This window comes from Canis lupus, chromosome 10 (assembly GCF_048164855.1).
Source record: "Canis lupus baileyi chromosome 10, mCanLup2.hap1, whole genome shotgun sequence".
NCBI lineage: Eukaryota > Metazoa > Chordata > Mammalia > Carnivora > Canidae > Canis > Canis lupus.
In genome coordinates this window covers 8,188,698-8,212,905 of record NC_132847.1, presented here as the reverse complement: position 1 = coordinate 8,212,905, position 24,208 = coordinate 8,188,698, and the positions used below count along the sequence as shown (strand labels likewise).

The following is a 24,208-nucleotide window of genomic DNA, read 5'->3' as shown; positions in this document are numbered from 1 at the left end:
ATTTCCTAACTATAAACGAACATTGATAAGAAACAAATGAACAAAAATATACTGATTGATGTCTGTCCTCTAGAATTCTTTCACTCTGATTTATAAGATGGATGTTTTTCCATGCCGAAGAGTTTTCATGGCAATTTTCCTGAACTTTGGGTCAAAAGCTCTCCTAATACACCAAAGTATCATCAAAGTAGAAATTCTATTCTCATCTTAATTCCTTTTACTTCCCAACTAAAACAAAGAAATATGCAAACCTACCTAACAAATAACCAGTCTCAGGCATCTATGTCTAAGCCTAGAGATTTTCCCTCTAGCCTGGGAATCCTTGTCTCACAGCTCTTTTCTTGTTGTGGCAGAAAGAGTTTCTAAATGACATTGAACCCAGGTCACATACACAGTTGGCCCAAACTTTACTCTTAATCAATTGTCTTAGCCATTTTATGGTTTTTATCTAATTGTTTATCCGTGGGCTGAGCTAATACCTCACAGCCAAGCAAATTTTTATGGCTCTGTATATAATTTCTGAACAAATAGGGTGTATAATGGAAATGAAAGTGCTGACATTGTGCTTTCCATAACGGCATGAGTAGACTCGGTATTACAAAGTACACTTTTATTGCATCCTTCCACCAGGTCGTTTATATGAAGCATGGATTGAAATATAATTTAGAACTGTGATGTTGGTACTTGAACCCAGTAGCTAGAATATGAAGACCATCAAACAAATAAACAGACAAATGTAAATGATCCAGAAACAGAAAACAACTGACTCACCAAGGCCTCTAATAATTTAAACATAGCCATCAGAGTCTTTTAGAGTGTGCGTCCAAATCAGGCTTTCTGAATAAAGAAAAATATACCCCTTTAGTTCAGATCCAAATCACCTTTGACTTAAATAGCAAGATAGTTGGAACTAAGGTGACTTTTGCCTAAATTAAAGAAGAAACTCCTCTGTTTTTCCCCTTTTAGATAAAGGTGTCTGTGTTTGTGAGAGGGGGGTGGGGTGGAAATATTTCTCAGGAGTCTAAATTTAGGGAATGATATAATGGATCTTACCCATCCTTTCTATAATTGAACCAGAATTTTTTTCCCCCACAAACCAGAAAGTAAAATAAACAAGAGAAAAGGAAAAGGAAGGGCATTTTTCGCTTTGACAATATTTACTAAATATCATCAAGGTAGGTACAGCAGCCTCCAGGCTTTGGTTGGCTGATTAGGAGGTTAATTCTGAAATCTTGCATGTTGATAAATTCAGCAAACATCACAATGGATGGATGATCTAGTGGGAATAGGAGGAGGTGAGTTATTAATTGCATGTGTTTATCTTATCTAAAAGCTGCTTTTTCATTGTCTTTTCTTCTTTTCTTTCCTGATCCCACCACTACCTCAACTTCATTGATAACAAAAGTGAGACTTCAGTGGGGAGATAAAATGTCTAGAATTATCACAGTAAATATTTACTTACTGAATGAGAAAACAGCAGAGTGCAAGAAAGAGGAGCATGAGCTACATTAAGGAAATGTTTTCAAAGGCCCTTGAGGTATTCATTCAGAATTTGGGGACATTTGATTTTGCCAGAAATTTGGAAATATTTTCTAAGTAGTGCACGTGTTAGCCTGTTATTCCTCCTTTTAGAGCTCTATTTAAACTTTCAGTTTCTTCTTCCCTGTCTTATAAGCTCTCTAGTGACTTTTGCTGCTTTTGGGTTATTTGAAATTTCCCATTCTACATACAGGTTAAAAATCCTTCATCTTTTTCCTTCTTTATTCTCTACCCAATCAGAGAAATGCTGATATCTCAGGTAAATAATGTCCTTATTAACATGATTCACACTAAGGTATAACACATGAGGAGCAAGTTCCTACAAATGATTTCTATGCATTAAATATATACATATATGTGTATATATATTGCTTACCCAAGTGATTCTTTATGTGGCAAAATATTTCAGACAAGAACTTTTCACATTCCTAGACTATTCCAGCTCCCTCACCGACCAGCTCAGGATCTTGAGCAAGTCATTAAATCTTGATAAACTTTTGGGCCTTCTTCAGAAACTGGTAAAAGCTACTTCATGGTATGATATATTTAAACCACCTAGAAGAATACTTTGTACATGGCAGATACTTGATTAAATGGTATCTATTGATTAAATGATTTGGATTTCATAGAATCGTAAGTGCTAAGGTGGGAAAGGAAGTAGATAATTGAGTACATCCTCCTTATTTACAGATGAGAAAGCTGAGGTTCAAGGAAGTTAGGTGTCCCACTAAAGGTCATCAAGTAATTGGAACAAGGGTTAGAATCTAGGGCTTAGGTATGCTTTAATTAATACCGATCATATTATTTCATCCACCTCAAAGCCTTGCACCATTCTGAATTATACTGGCTTCTTACTGTGCCCATTCACCCACATACAAGTTTAGGACAAATCTCCCTTTTCTTCTCTCATGTATATTTTTTTGTGTGTGTGGGAGAGAAAATTGTCTTATTATCTCATAATTGTGGCCTATGAAAGTAACTGGCCTGTTGCTCACTGAATACCTTCCTCTCCTTTCTATGCTGTTTCTACTGATAAGTACTTCCTTAGCCTCTACTTTAGATCTGTCAGATTTGATTCTCTTTCTGCAATGCTAATTTCCCCTCAGACAACTGGTTCCTAATCCTGCCTCCTCTAATATCTTCTAACACTAGATTTAGTTGAAATGGCCTTCCTTCTCTAGAATGCTACATTTTCTAAACATTTCCTAGTCTAGGACGTAAAATGTACATATGCATTTTGTGGCAATGTTAAAATTTACTTCCACTGCAGCTCAAAATGATTGAACAACGTGTTGCAGATGTCATTCTTTCTCACAGGAAGATATTGAGAGGATTCCAAATTTTCATACCTTAGTGAAAAACAGGGGAACCAATGTCTATATATCCAAAAAAGAAAACACTTAGGCTGAAACAGATATAACATTCCTCAGTTTCTGGGTTCTCTCCTCATTGTTCTACTTATTTTCTTGTTAAGAGTTCTGCTAAAAGTTCATACCACTAAAGTCCCATATGATAATACATAATCACTTAATTGTTACAAATTATAAAACATTGGAAAATCTATAAAATTTCCTATTTATGTTTTCAATAGTAAAGCAATAAAACCTAAGAGATAGAGCTCTATCCAATTGCTTCCCTTTTCTTTCTCCAAAAGCAACCATTAACCTGAATTTGGCCCTTATCATTCTAATTCATGTTTTTATCATGGGAATGCATGCAGATATACACATAAACCATAAGCAGCATTGCTGTCTGTTTTAGACAAATTATAATATCATATTGTAAATATCTTTAGTATAACATTTTCATTTTTACATGCGGTTTGAATTGTATATTAAAACATGTATTTCTAATCCATGAATTCCAACTGCAACAAAAGGCTCCATCTGATAAATATACCAGAGTTTCTTTAACACAGCCCGTATTTTGGCTTTAATGACTAATGCCAAGTGAACATTCCTGAACATGCATCTTTTTGCACTGATGCGACATCCCCAGTGTGAATGCCTAAAGAAGAAACTGCTAGTTTAACAGGTATGACTATCTTAAACCGAACTACATAGTGACAGATTGTTTTCCACAATGGTTTCAACTTGCACCAGTAGTATGACATGCTTCTTATTGTATCCTCCTCTTTGACTAGTTTTTAATTTTAATTTTCTTTAAAATTATTAAGTAAAAATTGATATTAGTTTTTTCCCTTAAGTATGAATGGTATTTTTGAGCCTAGAAGCAATGATGCCCCCGAAAAATGTGCACCTCTAGCTCCAAGCTCTTGTTTTCCAAATATAGTTGTTTATTTGGAACCAGGGCTCTCGGGAGATCCCAGGCTGCTTCAGGCAAAGCATGAGATGAGCCTGAATTCCCTTACTCAAAAAAGTACTAAAACAAAGTGGGGAACAAAATAACAGGAACTAGTTTGATGGGGCTGCTACTGCTCAAATTTATAACAATCTAAGCATCAAAAATGAGTGACAGCTATAACAGGAAAAACACTGGAAAAATAAACAATAAACAAGTAACATATTAAAGGTGGAAGGAATGTGTCAAATGACAAAAATAATACAATTTAAAGATTTTATTTATTTATTTGACACAGAGAGAAAGAGAGAATATAAGCAGGGGGAGTGGCAGGCAGAGGGAGAGGGAGAAGCAGACACCCTGCTGAGCAGGGAGCCCAATGGGGCTGAATCCCAGGACTCTAACTGAGATCATGACCTGAGCTGAAGGCAGATGCTTAACTGACTGAGCCACCCAGGTGCCTCTCAAACGACAAAAATAATACAATTTAGTAAAAACTTTAATGTCTTTCATTCAAGGCTGAAACAATCCAGGGATTGGGGGAGCACAGTGCCTCTCAGGCAGTGGAGCTCTTCCTGAGGGATCTGGGGCAACCGCAAGTTCCACAAAGAATTAGAAGAGGCAGCTAGGAAAGAGCATGCTTGGCTGGCAGGTGAGGGCTTTGCTTGTAAGGCTAGCAGGTCCTATTTTCTATAGCAAGGTAAGCCAGCTGAAAGCTGCATTGGAGGATGTTGACAGGTTTATGTTATGATTCCTTGATAAAGTGCTTCCAATAAGCACATGCTAACTTACTTAGGCTTAGATTTGTTACATGGGCCAGGCCACTTAGCTTCCACCTTCCACCTTGATAGATGAATTAACTTTATCAAATGATAGAAAGCCAACGATCTGCAAACAACAACAACAAAACAATAAAAATTGATAGGGACAAATATCACTGCTGAATGCTAAAATTAGAGGTTCATGTTTGTTGACAAATTAAATATTTTTATAGTTTTAAAGTATCTGACAACAGGTTACTGACCAATTATAAAGGTATTTTTTATTTTTAAAAATTTTATTTATTAATTCATGGGAGACACAGAGAGAAAGGCAGAGATAAAGGCAGAAGGAGAAGCAGACCCTTATGGGGAGCCCAATGTGGGACTGGATCCCAGGACCCCAGGATCATGCAAGCCAATGGCAGATGCTCAACCACTGAGGCACCCAGGCACTCCTAAAGGTATTTCTTTAAAAGAAAAAAAAATCTGGCAGAAACTACTTGAACTAATTGATCAAGTTACTAGAACCAAAATTAGAACAAATTGATATCAAGTGCCTCAGATATGTTGCTTTGAGAAAGATGGTGTATCACATACGTAATATTTCTGACAGAAATGCATAAGCCGAATTGAATAATGGAAAACAATGAGAAAAACCCAAACTGGGGGCTATGCTGCAAACCATTGGCTCTTTACTCTTTCAAATACTAAGGACAGGTCATGACAGACAAAAAGGAGAGGTTGTCCCATTTTAAAGGAGAGAAATAGTACTATATGATCAATGAGATATCATTTTGCACTGTATTATATAATAATTATATATCACTGTTAAATTTTTAAAGTTTGCTTGGTGGCTGAGAGAAACATTTAAGGGCCAAGGGGCCTGATGATCTTCACCACTTAATGTCCAATGTTTTAGCCCCTCTCCCCCAAGGAATAAGAATGTGAATATTATTTCATTATGATGATTGTACATGTCTTGATCATTCCTGGCACTATTTGTTCCATAATAATTTTGGAATATTCCCACTGAAAACTTATTCAGAATTTAATTGGAACAGAAATAACATAGGAAGTATAGACATTATCATTCTCATCATATAGTTGAAGAAAAAGGAGTGTACAAATTAGAAGGCTTTACTTACAGACCTGAGGCATTCTTATCTGGAGAAGAAACTAGAATTAGAATCACAATCTTCTTACCAAGGCACTCTCTTCCTTTTCTTTTCTTTCTTCTTTTTTAAAAATCTGTTGAAACATGCTTACTTAAGTAGAAACTGAAGCCAATTTGTGGGTGGTTTCATTCTGTTTTCAAGGCCTAACATGAGTACACTGTCATCACTGAAGCCACCAGTGACCAAAAATGTCAGCAAGCGATACCCTTTGATAGATGATCTCCAAGGAGCATAATCTGGCAACCATGTAAATGCAAAGAACGTTTGGAACTTGCTGGAATGCCCAGTTATTATTTGGATCACCTTGCAAGATTTCTGTACTTCCCCCACCCCCACCCCTACCCCCCGGAAATAGTAATGTCCTCAAAACTAGAGGGATTTGCAAGATTCTTACATCTGTTCTTTTCCAAGGTCTTAATTTGATTTTGTAGTCCTCTTGATAGGGATCATCAGGTGGTGACTGTTATACGCAGCCTTCAGAGTTTCACCCTCTCCTGCCACTTGATGAAAGCTCTCTAGGGAGTGCAAATGCAAATACTCACACTTCAGCAGGCCGAGTTTAATCTGCAGCCCTGGTGTGTGGATTCTCCATCATAAAGCAAGATTCACTAAATCTGTCTTTTGCTATGACTCTGGGGAAGCCATCACTTGTCATCCTGCCCAGTAGAGCATGTAGTAGCACCTGCTTTATATTGTACCTTGCCATGGAGTATCCTTTCTGGTAGAACATCAAACAACCAAATATTCTCATTTATCCAAATGACAGGGTGGGAAAAGGGGGCATATCCTGAATTGAGCCAAACTTCAGCAGTGTCACTAAGAGTACCATGTCCATTTTTCTCTTTCACAAAATATAACAGTAAACAAAGATCTCAACCTCATAAACACAATTGTCTACTTTCAACTGTCTGCTTTCAACATGTGTTGAATGGCGCTTCTCATCCATTAACTGAGTGGGAGTTAAAATATGTCTTAAGGTAAAAGGTAAACCTTCAACTAAAATAGGATTTTGTAAAAGTTTCCTCAAAGTTTCAATCAGCTTCATTTTAAATTTCTACAACACCTCTCATTTTTTTTTTTTACCTTTTTCCATTTATATTCCAAAATATATCTGGCATTTTCAAAAAAAGCTACCATATATGAAATATCTATACTCTCTCATATGTGACATTTGATATTTATGTTAAGCCCGTTAAAAGGACATCATTATTCCTAATTTACAGACAAAGAATGTGAACTAAGAGAAGCTCAATGTGCCCAAGGCCATTCCAAAGCGAGAGAAACTTTTTATTTTAACATTTTAAAAATTTGTATTTATTTATTCATGAAAGACACACAGAGAGAGAGGGAGAGACATAGTCAGAGGGAGAAGCAGGGTCTTTGCAGGGAGCCTGATACAGGACTCAATCCCAAGACCCTGAGATCATGACCTGAGCCAAAGGCAGATGCTTAACCAACAGAGCCACCCAGATGCCCCAAACCATTTTTAATGATCATGTTAGTTACGTATAAAATCAGTTTCCCCTTCCCACCATTTCTTTCCTGTGATCCATCAGTGCTTCACTCTGGGGCCACTTTTCCCCAATGTGACCCACCTTGTGGTAAGGGAAAGCAAGACTATGCCTATATTAGGGGTTGTATTTTCTAAACCGATCACAGATACTGTACTCTTCTTGACATTTGGTTTACTGTTAGACATTAGGGCAGGGTTCTGGTCAATGTTATATTAAGGAAAATATACTAGAGGGGGATTCTGGAGAGTGTTTTGTTTGTTTGCTTGTTTTGTTTTTACTCTTTAATAGAGACCAAAAGAAGAGAGTTACCCTTTTCTTCTGCTGGGTATTGTCTTTGCATGTTGAGAGCTGTTGTGTCAGCAATTTTGCAACCTTGAGGGGAGCCAGCATGAGAGAAAGATCTCTGAGGATGGCAGAGCAGGGAGAGAGAAAGTGTCTAGATCTCTGAGGGCATGGTTGAGTTCCTAAAGTGACCAACCTTGGAGCTACTTCAGTTCAGGCCTTCTTACTTAGAGGAGAAAATCATTTAACTTTACTGAAGCCATCAGAGCTGCATCCAAAGTCATCCTAACCGATACACAACCCAGGACGTCTGGCTCAAAACCCAACAACAGTTTGTCACAGAAACACCACAAATAACCTCCATAGGTATCAATTTTTCACTTAATAATTATAGCCATCAGTTAGGATTGACATTCTTCTTTTATTTTATATTATTTTATTTATTTTATTTTATTTTATTTTATTTTAATTTTTTAACATTCTTATTTACAAACAGAATTCACCAATTCAAATGCCTACTGGAGCTAGACAGTTAACCTAAATGAGTAAGGTAGGTTTTTGGAAGCTGAGAGAACACAAACCTACCTTAAAAAAGAACAGCAAGCTAACCTCTAGCAAACTGCTGCTTAGGATTTCTAGACTTTACAGTTTTTTTAAGAGATGCCTCAAAACCCAGAATTCTAGGGGGACGGTCTCGTGATTTATTGATTTTGGCCCCTGATTCATTTAAACAATATTCAAGTCAAATGAAGCATGTATATAAACTTTATCAGGTCCCTTCATTGTAATTTTGCAACTCCCACCTTAAAGGACTACAGTTTTATTATGTCTATAATGTCATTGTATCCTATATAAAATAGTGTGGATTTTTACACTAGCCTTTAGAAAACACAAACCCAGCTGTGCCAGGAAGATGGTTCTTTATCTCCAGTCTAACCCAAGTAGAAACAGCACAGGCTGGACCTGGGGCAAGCTGCTATGATTTATACCTTTGAGGGAATTTTGTTTTGACAAATCATTGCCTCTGCAGAAATTTTAAGTTTCAGTTCTCAAGAAAAATAGTGTGTATGTGGTTTTTTTATGAAAAGTTTGCTTTTATGACTCCAAAGCGTTCCGAAGAATTTTTTAAAATTTAAGGCTGTAGGAAGTTCATGGTAAGATTGTGAAATTCATCTAATACTCGAATGAAATGTCACAGGCTTACTTGAGTCTTTAAGGTATAGCCAGAGCCTGATAATGAGTGAACTCAAGAAACGGCTTCATAACAGAAGAATGTTAGTTGGAAAAATGTCTTTTTCTTTAATTTTTTAACTATATGTTTCCTAATTATTATTGTAATACATGACCATTCTAGAACATCTAAAAAGTACCAAAAAACTATAAACTATTAGGACCTACATTAGTAAAATTCCCAATCAGAAGCAACCACAATTAATATTTTGCATAATTTCTCCCAATGTTCTTATTTTTCCAAATTTTTATCTTACCTGTTGAGGACCATAGTATAAAATCATTTCTGTATCCTATGTTCTTATCATTGAGTCTCAAAAAGAAAAGAATACAACAACAACACACAAAAGAAAAACAATACATGCATACACACAAAATAGAAAACATCCCTGAGTCTAGATTTTAAGTCTGAATTTTGAAGTCAGCATAATTTATAATTATTTTTAGGTAATGACATTATACATATATACCTTTAGGATCTTTTAAATTTATGTTTGAAATTCGAAGGTTATGCCAACATGTACATTACACTAATTTTGCCTGGAATGCATGTGATTTGTGGAAACAATTCCCTTTGTCAACTCATAGATACTTCTTGTAAATATTCTGCTCCTATCCCAATTGTTGTTGGGTCTTTTGGAAAACTTAACTCTTAAGTTATATCTCAGTACGTTTTCCTCAGAGCTTTTTAAAAAATAATAATAATTTCAGGATTTTTATTTGCCAGTTGAGACATTTCCAACTTTTAAATTGAAAGTAATAATTCAGATTCTTGGTTCTTGCTCTTACTATATCAATTTATAGGCCAAGTTTTATCTGTTTTCTATACTTAATATGGCATCATAAAGAAACACAACTTGCAAGAGTGTTTTCTCAAAGGCAAGGTGAAGACAAGTCCTCAGGCCTCTTCTGCGGTCCCAACTTACCAGCAACAACCTTTGGGTACATTCTGCTGGCATGCACCCTACCTGCTTACCCATTTAGTACTTATTTTCACAGCAAGCAAGAGTATCAGGTACAATCCAACTCTTTCCACTTCCAGCCATCTCTTGCCATGTTGCAGGCTAGGAAGGATTGCAAGTGAATTAAAGTTGGAAGTCAAAGACTTACATTTATAGTTTATCAGACTAAGTTGATGACATGCATTACCTTTATGCTCACATGAATAATTACATTCTAATGAAGAAAATGAAACATTATCAACACAAGAAGCTGTATCCAGGTAGGATTAATGGTATGATAAAGAAGACAACAGATTAGAGAGTCTGAGACCAGTTGTGGGAAGATACCAACAGACAGCAGAGGAGCAGTAAGAAGAGAAGAGAAGGCTAACATCTAAATACTCCTAGAAAGGCATAATGAGGAGGAAAAGTTTGCCAATTAGAGCCCCAGCGAGTTTCTGGGAATGCTGAAGGCCACAATGAGATGGAAAAAATATGATGAAATGTTCTAAGGTACTGTACCAATACCATACAACCAGACACTACCCACCCCAATGCCTGCAGGAGATCAGAGGATGTCTGACTGCAAAGAATTGAGTACCATCATCTATCCTCACAAGGGAGAGCATGTTGCAGGGCAGGGCTGATGCTTGGCGGGTAGTGTGAACAACTCTGTGTGTAAACTATGAGGTCCCCACACTTCCTCCACATCCATTTTCAGAAAGCAGACAATTCAGTCTGTGTCATATTTTTCTTTAAAGCTCTGACCAAACTTAATGTTTTCCTCACTTTCCCTGAAATTTAGATGGGTTTCTTCCTGACTAAAGGCCCATGACCTTCCTTCTCTTAGAGCATGTAGTCTGGAAAACTTGCAATGGAAAATTCTTTTTCTTCCCTTTGAAATACAAATCTTCAACCACCCAGGAATGTCTTTTTCCAGGACACAGAAGTTATCCCTTTGAAATGCAATCATCAAGAAAGATACTGACTCAATCTCCCAGTCTCTGTGGAAGGGTGGGTGCCTAACTTCCAAGGGTACCAACTGGCTAACACAGGTGACCTAATCCCACTGACAGCCTTCTCCCAGCAAACTCGAGTACTCTTCCAGTAGGTCACCTCATTGCTCTCCCATCTTTCATAGCAGAGGAGCTGAATTCAATCTCTCTCCTCTACTGTAATAATATTGATTGCCTGTTTGTTTCCATCCCATGTCCTGTTCTTTCTGACAGTTTAATGATCTCAAAGACCCACAGATACTGAAATATGGGTGGCCAAAAGGGCCTCATTTTCATATTGTAGGGAGGCCCATTTGTGGCAAAGCCTGCTCACAAATCCAGAACTTTTCATGCATCTATCTTAAACAGGAAGTAGCATCCAAGACTCGCTAGACATTTGTGAAAAGCTTCCACTGGGAAACAGAGGAAAAGCCCAATAGAGCATTTAACTAAGTGTGGAGAGAGAAAAAGAGAGAGAGGGAGAGAGAAGAATGAATAGAACAGAGATAAAGATGGAGAGAAAATTTTACAAAAGAGTATGTAAGTCAATGAGGTAATTAGAGAGTTATATTTTTACTGCTGTACAATAGGTTAGGATATGGATATACTCCATAATTCATTGGTAAGTGTGGCAAAATATCAAAGGTTTGAACTAAAGGAATAAAAAGGGAATGGTAATTTTATAAAAGATGTGAGAAAATAAAAGAAGGAGTCAAAAGAGAGAAACATATAGCCATTCATCCCAGCATAAAAAGTGAAAACGAAGAAATAAAAGAAGCAAAAGAAAACAGGAAAAAAAAAGAAGAGAGGAATATGATTTTTAAAAAGATTTTATTTATTTATTCCTGAGAGAGAGAGAGAGAGAGGCAGAGACATATGCAGAGGGAGAAGCAGGCTCCACACAGGGAGCCCGATGTGGGACTCGATCCCAAGACCCTGGAATCACGCCCTGGGCCGAAGGCAGGCACTAAACCGCTGAGCCACCCAGGCATCCCTGACTTTTTTTAAACCTAAAAGTGCCATTATGTATAGTATCTATAAACCTGTCGATTAAAAGGCAGAGCTTGTAAGAACATACACTTTTAAAAAACAGCTCTGGGGGGATCCCTGGGTGGTGCAGCGGTTTAGCGCCTGCCTTTGGCCCAGGGCGGGATCATGGAGACCCGGGATCGAATCCCACATCGGGCTCCCGGTGCATGGAGCCTGCTTCTCCCTCTGCCTGTGTCTCTGCCTCTCTCTCTCTCACTGTGTGCCTATCATAAATTAAAAAACAAAACACAAACAAACAAACAAAAAAACCAGCTCTGGGCTGTTTACAAGAGATGGACTTTAAATATAAGAACACAATAAGGTCAAAATAAAAGAACAGGAAAAGAAAAACTAGGTAGATATTAACCAAAGAAAGGTGGCTTTTTATATGGCTTCTTTATACAGCATTAACTCAAACTTTATTAGTAGTGTTGGTTCAATGTTCTCTATCTTACCAATTTTGATCTGTTATTCTATCAATTATTCCAAGAAGTATGTTCAATCTTCCATGATGATGGCTATCTTGTTGACTTTTCCTTAAAATGTTGTCAACCATGACATCACTAGCATAATCCTATATTCAAAAGTGCCGGGAATGAGAAGTTCCCTTCAGAGAATTCTAACTTAGTGAAGGATTTCAAAACATTTCATGGGGTTTTAATGTAAAGGAACCACATGGACTTCAGTTAGGCTTAGAAGGAGTGTGTAGGCCAAAGGAGAGCTGATTTATAAAGTGGGAAAATGAAGGAATTTTTCTTTGGATGGGCACAGTGTGGGAAACGTGGAGTTCAAATAACTACTTGTTCATCGCAGGGACACCTCAGTGTCAGGGTTAGCAATTTTAAGTGGAGTCCCACTAAGTAGTAGTCATATTTTGTTATTTGGAAGATTATGAGTCAACTGCTCCCATTCTACCATTCTCCCCACCTGGGGCAGCCATTCATATACTTTGTGGATAACTGGCATAACACACATTTTTTTCTTTGCCTTTTTTTTGTGTGTGTGTGTCCTAACAATTAAACTGTTTCAATGCAGTTCGTTTTAATAAGAAAGTATGTTTCAAGTGTCAAATATATTGAAACACTTAAAAAGACAGGGTAAGTAGGTGTCCAGTAAGTATATTTGATTTGGATTAAAATCTAAGTAATATATTTCACTAAATTCATCTAATTATTAATACAGAAATTTTTCATAAGTGAAAATAAGTTGGAAAGATATTTGAAAAAAGGACTAAAAGACATGTGTCTCATCAAGTATTTTAGGAAGTGCACTTCTCTTACTTCCTGGAACACATCCAACATTTTGCTTTCCACATATGAGCTCCATATGCACCCCAGCTGCACCCCCACCCACCCTATAGTGGTGCAGGATTATCTTCTCCTCATCTGTCAGATCTTAGACCTCACACCACTCTTGTGCACTCCTGATATACACTGGGTTCTCCCATAAACCCAGCTCAGGTTCTTCAAAGTTACTTCCTCTTCATCATTACCCACATGCATATGCTTAAAAATACTTAAGTCATATTTCAAGGTTCAAGGCTCCATGTTGACTATTTCTAGAATCACATCTTAAGGGATTAGCCTTTTGTGGTCCCAGCAATATTGTGTGAAGCTTCCTTTAAAAGACTTCACTGTTGGCAGACCCTGAGTTTGATTTTCATTCCTCTTGCCTACGAGGCTTTCAAAACAGAAGTCCAAATTGCCTGGGATCAATTGCCATCCAGATAAAAATGAGTTTGAATTCTTGCTTACATCCTTGGTTCCAAATTTCCCTTTAGTTTTATCCCTAGTGATTCCCTATTATCTTTTCACATTACCCTTGCTTTGAAGAAAAAGTTAAGTATTTCATATGGTAGCTAAAATTATTTTTGCTGAGGGGAGGGTCGTATGATAATTTCAGCTACCATTACCAGAAACCAGAAACCTCTTTACACTGTCTCTGATACTGACAAACTTAGGCATTTACAAAACTAGTAGTATCATGTCATATATTTAGTCCACTAAACACAATCAGCTTTGGACTTTGAAATGAAAGCTTATTAGCCAAACTTGCTACTTGGGGAAGCTTCCTGGACTTGGAACTCTTAGTGACATCCATTCGTATAGATGGATCTTATTGACTTAAGATATGTTCTCATTCATAATATCATTGCTTGGATGATAATATTATTAGTTTTTCCTTTTTTATATACTCAGAGCAGGCCCCAGAACTCTCAGGAAAGACTGCTGACATCTTAAATGGATGAAAGTCTGGTTAGGTACGAGGGAATTCAGTTGGGATACTGAATAGAATAGTAGAGAAAACCCCATCCCAGGGGAAAAAAAAGGAAGGAAGAAAGAAAGAAAACATACATTACCACACAGCAGGAGCACAGCATAAATTGGAACCTACAACACCACTTTCCATGCATTCGCCACCACAGACTTCACTCACATTGAGAAAGACCATCAGAGTCCTTGATAGAAAGTGGAATGTAGGATCTAAAGATTAAAATGGAAAATTTGGGAGAATCTGTGCAAATGTAGTATCACAATGGTAAGAAACAGGAAGACAGAAATTGTGGAAATCTGGCTAAAAGTGTGGCTCCTGAGTGCCTGGTGAGTATGATTCTGACACCTTTCAGAATGTAGTTCACTGATAACAGGAAGAGTAAACAAAGATAGGAGGAAAAGCCAAGTTTATCACCTTGGGGGCAAGGAAGGGATGGAGGAATGCTTATTCAGAGCCTACCATAGGCCAAATACCACACTAGGTGCTGGAGTATAGTAGTGACTGAAACACATTTCCCACCCTCATAAATTTCGAATCTAACATAGAATAAGAAGTAAGATATTAAGTAAATCATAAAGATGCTGCAAAGGAAACACGTATGTCTAAGCAAGAATTTGGGGGCTTATCTAAATTGTCTGAAGTTATTTTTTCTTCTACAAATTATTCTACGATTCCTCCAAATCCATGTCTTGTGTATACTCTAATATCGTGAAGATCCCTATTCTTGATCTTTACCTAAATATGTAAAGTCACCTTAAAAAGTTGTATGTGTGTTCACTTTCAGGAGGCAGCGTGGCATTTGAGCTTTTGGCTAACGTCATTAAAATGAACTTGATTCTCTTTTCTTGCAGACAACATATACAAACACACAACAAACTTCTACTAAGTCGGCCTGGAAAATTCACAATCTAAAATTCCAATTTAGGAGAGTAGACCTTGTTTTTTTTTACTAACGTGTCCAATCAAATTACATACTCTACCTAGATTCAACTCGTTTGGGCTCAGTAGAATGTTTCTGTTGCAATCCATTTGTGCTATTTGTGGTAAAAATTTCATGCCATGATGTACTGTGGAAAGAAATAAAAGTGGACAACAGAAAACACGTATTTTTTTTTCTTGTCAAATTAACCGAATTTCAGAATAGGCTCATGACACTATCACGTGGTTTAGTCCCTTTTGTTAGCTGATGGGATCAAACCTAGAGGCCTCTAGCATGATGAACTTCTTTTCTAAGTACCAGAGATTTTGTTATCAACAGCTTTTTGATTGTACCCTAAAAAGTCCATGATTAAAAAAAAATTTAAAAAAAAAGTCCATGATTAAACAAGATCTATGATCTCACTGCCATGAAAATGCAGAATGTTCTTTCAAACTCAGGAAGTTAAAGAGCTTTGGTGAGCTTGCTTTGGTGGAATATAAAGATCTATCCCCTAAAAAGCTAGACACTCTGCCCCCCAGATTTGCTTCCTACAGATTTTTATTTTTGGTTAGATATTAAGTGACATTCAGGAAAATCACTTTTTCTTATGTACCTTTTTCGTATGGATAACTTCTACTTCCCTGCTGATAACTTTCATACGTAAGAATATATATATTTCTCACACTATATTATAAATGCTTAGATGATACACACAAGCACACACACATATTAAAAATAGTTTTCAGTATGGCCTGCCATTCAGAAAATACATGTAGTTTCATGTTTGTAAATCTATGACTTTTTTGTTCTTGTGTTTACTCTAGTGACAGAAAGGGAGCAGGGGAAGTGTGTTTTTGTTTCTTCTAAAAGCCCATAGAATTCCTAGCAAGAGTGAAGATTTTCAAAAACATCAATACTGATTTAGTATAGGGATGGGAAAAATAAACTTGAGAAGTGTTCTAGCCAAGAGTAACTCAGATCTGTATGTCGGAATCAGCGCTAACTCTTCTTTATTCCCACTGCCACTCATAACATGAAAATAATATGTCCTCCTGACTTTCTGTATAGGGATGCTTTTCAGTGGAAGCATTGGAAGCAATTTTACTTTATGTGTGTCAGACAAAGGCATTAAACCTAAGGCAGAAAGCTAAAATTGGCTACTGTTCAAGAACGGTAAATGGAAGTTTGGCAGAAACCAATGTCTCCGTACCACTCTCAGGTGCTATGGAGCACATTCAGTGATCAAGGGAGCTGAGAACCTAAGTGGCACCTCACACTTTTTTTGTTGTATTCCTTGTCAGAGAGCCAAGAGGGATATTACATCACTTTTCATTAGGGAGATTACATTGATGCAATACGTATCAAGGGCAGGCATTTAAAAATTATAATCTAACATTATGATATTAATATTGAGCAAGAACTAAAATAGAAGTCCTGTCATATGTTAGTACCATACAAAGGTTTCACACAAAAATTTTGGGGCAGCCCCGGTGGCTCAGCCGTTTAGCACCGCCTTCAGCCCAGGGCGGGATCCTGGAGACCCGGGATCGAGTCCCACTTCGGGCTCCCTGCACAGAGCCTTCTTCTCCCTCTGCCTGTGTCTCTGCCTTTCTCTCTCTTTCTATGTCTCTCATGAATAAATAAATAAAATCTTTAAAAAAAATTGGAGCTTATGTGTGAATGTGCATTAGAAATTTAAATAAATTAACTGCTTTCTGTGATGCAATTTTAAGAAGACAGTACCAAATAATACTTTCCTCAAAAAGAACTGTGTATTAGTCAATTTTGAAATTCAGACCCCTGAGTTAACAGGTATTCTTAAAAAGCATCAAGTGCTATTGTTTATATATTTAATACCATAAGAAGAATTATTTCAAATAAAAAGTAGCTCTTTGGGTGCTGAAACATGAATTTTATGGTATGTATGATAACAGGGATATTTACTTAGCTATAGCAGGATAAATAGAACTGCATGATACATCACACAATTGTATAAACATACACAGACTCTTGATAGTCTGATAAAACCGTACACCTCTTCTCATTGGGTGATACCGTCTTTCAAAGAGGTCTTTGACTCATTGCCTTTTTCTCATCCATCCCCTCACAACCCTACAGACGTTATTATGATACCCTAGAGAAAGCCAACTGGTATCATCAGGGAGTCAGTGACTAAAGATAAAACCACAAACGTCGGGCCAGAAACTAGGCTTCCAAATGATCACCCAAACCTCAGATCACTTACATTTCCTCAGTGTGTTTTGCTAAGTCTCCTACTTCACAAGCAGAGCCTCTGTGGAACCCCTTCAATTTGAAGCATTTCGGTGATTTCCTTCTGAAGCCCTCACAGTGTACAACATAGAAAACTCAGCACACACGTACCCCACTTACTCTTTGAGACATTTTTTATGGTTAGCTAATATGACCAAGAATTATACTCTTTTTAATGCCCTTATAAATATTTAATTACTCTAAAATTATTTATTGAGGAAGGCATGAAAATACGCAGAACATTCTAAAACCTAAGATGTAGGGCAGTGCAAAAATGTATATTCTGTTACATTTTACCACTCAGATTTCAGTTTCCGTATATGGAAATAACTGTCCTGATCATTAAAATTGCCTTTGAGGATTAAGTAGAAAATCTGTTCCAAAGGTTTTCAGCACTATTCATTGTTGACATGTCTGTACCATGCTTAGCTCCTGACCAGTTAAACAGCCATGGCCACAAAAATGAGCAGTTTACTTTAGTTTGTTATTTGAGATTAGCATAGATCCTCAACTTATCTTTAAGATAAATCTATTTCTCAGATCTTTGCCCCAGATTCGGTAGCTCCAGCTGTTGTCTTTGAACCTGCCACTTATTTATCCAAATCCCTGCTCTTATATTTAAATAGAAGAATTCCCTTATTTTAATGACAAATACCAACTGCTACAGAAAGCTAAATAGAAGAATTCCCTTATTTTAATGACAAATACCAACTGCTACAGAAAGCTTTTTTGAGGGCTCCACCTGGATGGCACTAATTGATTCAGGATGACATGCCGAGAAGCTACCTTGTGCCTGACCCTATGGCAGTGCAGTTTTCCTTCTCTGACCTTCCTTAGTATACTTTCTTTAAGAAACATGTCCTGTTCTATCTTAAGTCATTTATTAAAACCCATGTCTCATCTCATACCGAAGTGTATAAGCTCCTGAAAACCAGACTCAGTGCTTGATTAATGCTTATATTTGGCAACATCTTTTACAGTACTTCACAATGAATGCTTAATAGGAAGCTCCGGAATATATCAATGAATGAATGAATACGTTAATGTGGTTCTTAACTTCAATGTCCCTGATGTTTCTGCCTCCAAACATTGCTCTGTGCATTTTCATTGATTTTCTGACATGTTACAGTAACACTCTTAAAATGTAGATTAGCCACATAGGATACAAAATATCTCCTTACAATAGTGATTTTTTTTTTATGATGAAAATAAGTTTCCCTTCTACCTTTCTGATAGCCTTTTCTAAGACTTTTCTTTCTTAGCCTGTTCTTTAGTGTCAATGCTTCTTAGGGTTCCATCTTTGCAATTCCTTACTCTTTCTCCTGAATTCTGAGAGATTTGAACCATTCCCGTCTTCAATTACAGTTGACCACTATGCAGTGCGGGATTTAGGGGGCACTAACCTCCCCCTGCATGGCTGAAAATCATGTCTAACTTGTGACTTCCTCAAAATTTAACTACTACCAGCCTACTGTTGACCAAAAGGCTTGCCTGTAACATAAACAGTCCATTAAAACACATTTTGTATGTTATATGTATTATGAGCTGTATTTTTACAGTAAGTAAGCTGTAGAAAGAAAATGTTAAGAAAATTATTAGAAAAATACAATCACAGCACTGTACCATATTTATAAAAAAAAATACGAAAGTGAACCCATGCAGTTGAAACCCATGTTGTTCAAGCGTCATCAGTTACATTTAATAAAGAATTAATTTCAAGTCTTTAACTTGAATCCAGATTCTCTTAAACATTTTATCTGTTTATCCAACTACCTAGACACAGGATCACTTAAATGACCCAATGAAGATCCGACTCAAGATGTCATCAACTCTCTTATAACCACCCTCTCCATCCCCCTCAATTGCTCTTCCATTTGAAAGTCTACTCTGCCAGCATTTGGCACAATGTACCACCAGTCAGATGCCCAAGACAGAGCTCTGGGCACTGTTCACAATTCTGTCTTCTCCCTTCCATGCTCTTAACACTAACATATCAATATATCTCTGGAATTCACACACCTCACTGGATTCTCAATGACTCTTTACTACTTCAGGTCATCGTCACCTCTGTCAAAGAGTGCATTAATGTTTGCTAACTAAAGTACTGTCTTCCTATGTTATAGACCCTGCTCTCTATCCACTCACATTCAAGCAAAGGAATTATCCTGGAAATCAAATCTGATTATGAAGCTCCTCTGCTTAAAAGCCTACCACAGAGTCCCTACTATGTTGAGAACAGAGTCCAAAAACTTTTATATGGCTTATGCGGTGCTCTGGGATCTACCATCAGACTTCTCATCTGCCTTGCTCCCCAGCTCCCCCAGCTGTACTCACAACTTCTCTTAGCTCCTGGAACACATTCTGCTTCCTCTTTCCTACATATGAGCCCCTGCCTACTCCAGCTCCACCAGTACCCCACAGTGATGCTGACTACGTCCTCCTCATCTGTCGGATCTTAGACCCCACACCCCTCTCATGCTCATCCATAGTCCCGATGTACACTGGGTTCTCCTATAAACATAGCTCAAGTTATTTAAAGCTACTTCCTGTTCCTGCTGTCCACATTTATATTTTCCTTTCAAAACCTTATCTCTAACTTTTATATTTACACTTTAATTTTTCTCTTAAAACACTGGGATCACATGATAATAACACTTCATTATATCTGCAGATACATTTGTAGTTTTACTGTTTCATATATATATATACACACACACACAGAAAATTGTGTGTATATAAATTATAAATATATAAATTTATATATGCATTTAAAAAGTATGATGAACAGGTTCACACAGACTGTTTAATGATTAGCTGTGGTTAGCACCAAATACATTGGTTTATAATTTTAGGAATTTATAATTTTACCAATTTGGAAAGGACTTTTTTTAAATTATGAGAGATAGAGCAAGTGAAGAAATGGCTTTGTATTCCTCTCAGAAAGTTTTCTTAGACATTGACAATACACTTTAATAGTAGGACAATTATAATTTTTCAAATGAACCTATTCTAAAATTTAGAAGTTCCATCCAGGGGCTTTAAAATACATTCAGTCTTTAAAAAATTAAAATCAAAGCAATAAAAATACAATATATTCAGTGTGAAGTACTGAAGGAACCATAGTTCATTTTCCTGAGACAAATTAATGATATTTTGTATATCTCAGCATGTTATAGCATGATCTTATTCAGTGACGTAGGTTCAGAATAACACACAAATGTACATGGCTAAATAAATGACTTAAAATGAAAACTCATGCATGTCACCTTCCTCTTTTATTAGTTTAGGGCAAAGCTTCTCTAGTGTCTTGAGAAATTCTGATTTTTTTTCCCCTGAAGAAGAAAAATGAGAAAGGTAAGATAGGCTAGGCATTTCCAATTGACAGCTATAGCCCTGTCTAACTAAATCCATCAAAGGCAACCTGTTAAAGATAGAGTGCTGAATGTTTCCATTTCTTTTTTGTAAGAGGTCAATGTGTCCAATTGGCAGTATCTTGAAGCCCAAGGAGGGAGGGGAGTGTAATGTTATTTTCCATCTAGTAAGATGTATTGGGACTGTTTATAGAAACAGAACAGGATCTCAACCTTTTTTGACTTTTTAGAAAACTTTACTTGGAGACACAGTAGAAAATCTGTACCAAAACAAAACTAAGTGGAACACATCTATCAGGCTTATACATTTTGTGGGTTATATATTCTAGTATATGCAAAGCTGAAAATATTTAGTAAGATTAACAAATAGCAAGATAGTTTCACCTTCGTTCAGTAAGTCATGAGTATGTAAAGATATGGATTTAATACATAAGTTTTGAGTAAAAATTATTTCATTAAGTTGTTGAATTGAGTGCATATGCTATGCCAACATTACTATAGAACTGGATTGTCAGGTAACTTTTTACTTTGGATACAAGAAAGGTATACGATTTCTGTAACAGCAAAAGGATTTAAAAAAAGAGAAACTCCTTTTAAAGAAAACAAATCAATCACAACACCATGAAGAAAGTTTTCAGGTTTCTTTGTTATGTACACATGAAACCCTCAAAGTCAAAATGCTATTTTAAACTCATGAGGAAAATCAGGACAAAAGAAATACTGTTTTGAATCTCAACAAAAAAGGATTCAGAAGAATCAAGATCACAAAAATAACTGGAGGCAGCATTGCTGAGATAAGAAAATTTGCTTTATGCCCTGCAAAGCAACAGTGCCCTTGAAAATACAACAGCTTGGATTAGCTATAACTACCACATGGTCAATAACAGAGAAATCCTGAAAACAATTTATATTCCTTCACAGGAATGCTTGTTATAACTGAGTGTTATCAGAATGTGAGGCTTGAATTTCATTTCATGGAGAGGAATAGGAATATGCTTTCCAGAAAGAAATCATCTCTCTCTCTTTTTAAAAATAGGACGATGGAGAAAAACGAAGTAGGAGAAAAGAAATTTCTAGAACTTGGCCCAAATGATGGTTATAACTGGCCTTATATTATAGACCTTGCAAAATCTCAGCATGTGAGGGTGGGAAAAAAGCTATCAGAAACATTGCACTTCTTTGTATTTTATCCTCACATTTATTTAAAAAAATTACTTCCAAAGTCTTCCTCCTGAATCTTGCATTTCCTGGTTAATTTTTCAAATCCATCAATTAGCTGATATTTTTCTAAAGAGGATTAATAGCTTAAAATTATTATATTCATCATGTTCCATATGAAATACTAAGTACTCCAAAACAATTTCGGTCTAGAGGCCCTACCCATAAACTCAATGCTATAAATAATATTGCTTGTTTGAGATTTGTGGTTCCTCCTATGTTTGGGATGCGTACTCTGTTCACACATATTGTGAAGCTGGTGTTCAAGAGTGAATCTTGAGTTCAAAGAGAAATGGCTTTTTCTTTTTTTGTCTGTTTTTTATTAAGTACACAGGAGTTCCTATGACCCAATAAATTGTTTTGTACTTTATGTAAATGTCTCTGGGAAGAAAAATAACTGAAATTGTTGCTAATGCAAATGACCAGAAATTAAAGGGGTCAGAGAAGTGGTGATTTCCAGCTAGAAATTTTTGCTTTTGTATTTTGAAGATAATTAACTGTCTGGAGAACTTTCATAAATTTTTCAGCAGTTATATTTCACTGAATTTATGGAAGGTGAAATGAACTGTAAGTGGCATTTGCAAATTTCAGGAAACTTGAAGGTCTCATCATTATCAAATTTATTCTCCCTCAAGCCATCTTCTATTTACTCCCAGCCAAGCTGTGTCATGCTCTTCATTTTGCACTTGTCGCCACTGTTTGGCTTTTCAGTAGCCTTGGATTTTTCAAATCCTATTCATCTTCACATCCCAGACTTAATGTCCTTTGCCCCAGGAAAGATGACTTTGGTTGTTAAGGATTCTCTCCATTTTTTCTTTTATAGAGAATCTCATTCTCCGAATTATTAAAAAATAACACCAGAAATGTATGTGGGCATGTGGGTGTGTTAATTGAGATACTATATTGATTATCACTTTTTTTCCCCCTTACTAGTTTGTAGGTTCTTTAAGAACAGAGTCCGTGTTGTAGTTTTCTCTACCACCCAGGCTGGAATGCTACCAGTGGTCTCTACATACTTTTAACTGATAGATTTATAAAGCAAGTAGAACTTGGGTTATTCATCTCAAGGAATTCTATTTCCTTTGGGTCAGGATGAATCTCACCAGGGTTGAAGCAACCTTCACTTTACATTCAACATGATTTTAGTATTCAATAGGAGCTTTACCTTGAACTTTCCATGTAATTGCCTGAAGACATACTCAGTGATTACATGGTTCACTCTGAGGCATTTTATGTTGGCATTCCATCAATTATAGATTTTCAGACTAAAAAAAACCCCCAAAAACCTGAAAAAAAATAAAAAGTCTGCCACTGTTTAAAAAAAAAAAAAAAAAGGATGATGACTGGGTAATTCCACCCAAAGTCAGAATGAATAAGTGTGTTGGTTAATTTTTTGTGTCAACTTGGCTGGGCCCTGGTGCCAAGATATTTGGTCCAGCATTATTCTGGTTGCTTCTGTTAGTGTGCTTTGGGATGAGAGTAACTTTCAAATAAGTAGATATTGCAAAATATATACCACAGTGAGGTTAATCAGTTCTTTACGTCACATAATTACAGTTTTGCTGTATTTATTATTATGATGAGAACATTAAAGCTGTACACTCACAGCAACTGCTAAGTATACAGTATATACACTATTGTTAACTATCGCCGTGATGTTGGAACTTATTTATCTTTTAAAAGTTTATACTCTTTAACCATCATCTCCCCACTTTTCCCACCCCGCAGCCTCAAGCAAGCAGTTTTCTATTCTGTTTCTGAGTTTGGTATTTTTAGATTCCACATGTATATGAAGTTTTACAGTACTTTTCTTCCTCTGACTTATTTTACTTAGCATAATGCCCTCCAAGTCCATTCATGTTGTTGAAAATAGCCGGATTTATTTCTTTCTCATGGCTGAATAATATTCTATTATTACACATGTATAAATCACACACATACACATATACACATATACACAACACACTACATTTTCTTTATCCATTCATCCACTGATGGACTATCAGGGTGTTCCCATATTTTGGCTATTGAGTAATGCTGCAAAGAACATGAAAGGGCAGATGTCTTCCAAGTAATGATTTCATCTCCTCTGAATATATACCCAGAAGTAGGATTGCTGCATCACATGGTAGTTCTATTTTTTATATTTTGAGGAACATCCATTCTGTTGTCCATAGTGACTGTGCCAGTTTACATTCCCACCAAAAGTGCACCAGGGTTTTTGTTGTTTTGTTTTGTGAGTTGCAAAAATAAGCATTTATCTAAGGATATTCTGATTCTACTCTCTTCGTCCTGGCTCTGATGAAAGTTAAATTTTCCAAATAGGTGGGACTGAATGGCACCAGTGTCACTTGATCTCATAAATCAGTAGTTCCCAGGTGTTAGGAT

The 24,208-nt window shown here is 36.6% G+C and overlaps 1 long non-coding RNA gene across 1 annotated transcript; it reads right to left on the bottom strand.

The window, feature by feature from the left end:
* Positions 1 to 1,169: 1,169 nt before the first annotated feature.
* LOC140640851 (uncharacterized) lies at positions 1,170 to 5,859 on the bottom strand. The gene is made up of 3 exons (XR_012037459.1): positions 5,751 to 5,859; positions 4,633 to 4,728; positions 1,170 to 1,276 (listed from the first exon to the last, which is right to left on the bottom strand). It is a non-coding gene; the product is annotated as an uncharacterized lncRNA (long non-coding RNA).
* Positions 5,860 to 24,208: the final 18,349 nt, after the last annotated feature.